A 1,381-nucleotide genomic window follows, 5' to 3' on the forward strand; every position below is an offset into this window, starting at 1 on the left:
ATGCCTGATCTAGTGTCTGCAAGTGTGATGAGATAATTTGAGCTTCCAAGGTAGTGAGATGTTCCCAAAGAACAAGAGAAACTGCACGATGTTATCTCTACCTTGCATTTTCTCTGGTTAAAAAGTTCAACAGAATAAAAAGATTTTAAGACCTAATATTAGTTCAGATAATCTGTGAAGTCCGCTATACTTGCTCCCAGTATGTGTGCACCTCCATGTGTGTTTATAGAAATACAGTATGCTGAAAGTGCATGAAAGGATGCTGAATGTGTGTGATTACACTCTGTGAACCCAGGTGCTTTCAAGTATTTCTTTCCTGTTTGCGCAGCAGCTGTTTCATCCTAGCGAGTGACCACTTCACAGCTTCACTGTTTTCTTTCTGGGTGGACTTGTCAGCTGTGATCAAATCAGACTTTTGTTAAGAGTAAATTTCCTTTCCAGACATAGCTGATTACTCCACCCCATTTCTACCATATTTGATATGCTTGAATTTAGTCATTAATTCCTGGACACATTTTGTGTATTTTTGTTGCTGAAATAGTTAGGCGATTTCTCAGTTCCCATGAGGGGCAGTGTTTGCAAAGGATTGAGTCACAGAAAATCTAACGGCTTGAAAGGGTTGTCTTTGGGCTGCCTAGTTGTTTTCGGGGAAACCTTGTAAAATAAGGCTCCAGTATTTCACAGGGCTTTAAGTACATAAAAACCAAGAGCAAAGTGTACTTGAGTAGCCAGTTTGGAAAGATCAGATCTTACCACAAAATGAATGTCATGTATCAGAGCAGGTGGAAGGAAAATGCTGCATATAATACAGCATCTATGATACATTATGAGGGCATTCATAATGAATTATAAGGCATTCATAATGCTTTATGACTATATTCATAAACACAAATAATGCTTACCGATGCACTGTATCAACACTATAGATGTGACTTATGATAAATTATAAGCATCAAGTGTCTTATGGATGCTCTTGACTGATGGGGCTTACAATGCATTATGAATACTTATACTCACCTATACACACATCAACAGTCAACTGTAAGGACTCATGGTATGCTACAACAGTCCATACAGTATCATAGTTTATAACTACTCAAAAGCATCCGGAAGACATTTATACTTACTTATAAGTCACATCTGTAATGTTTTATGGTTATTGATATAGTACATCAGTAAGCATTATATGTTTATGAGTGTAGTCAGAAACCTTTATGAATGCATCATAATTCACAATGAATGTCCTCATAATGCATTATAGATGAGGTCTACTGTCTTTTTGATGCAGAGAAAAATTGCTGTTTGAGCCACTTTCGCATCGACAAATATTCTGCAGCGTCATGTATTAGCAACAAGAAGGAGGCAGGAAGCGGAGGACAGC

At 37.6% G+C, this 1,381-nt stretch overlaps 1 long non-coding RNA gene across 1 annotated transcript in view; it reads left to right on the top strand.

Moving 5' to 3' along the window:
• Positions 1 to 1,381, top strand: part of LOC121955028 (uncharacterized) — a 57,090-nt gene that overhangs the window by 29,119 nt on the left and 26,590 nt on the right. The gene's annotated exons all lie outside the window — the stretch shown is intronic.

Source organism: Plectropomus leopardus, chromosome 13, assembly GCF_026936395.1.
Source record: "Plectropomus leopardus strain MGB_pleo_1.0 chromosome 13, ASM2693639v1, whole genome shotgun sequence".
Classification (NCBI taxonomy): domain Eukaryota; kingdom Metazoa; phylum Chordata; class Actinopteri; order Perciformes; family Serranidae; genus Plectropomus; species Plectropomus leopardus.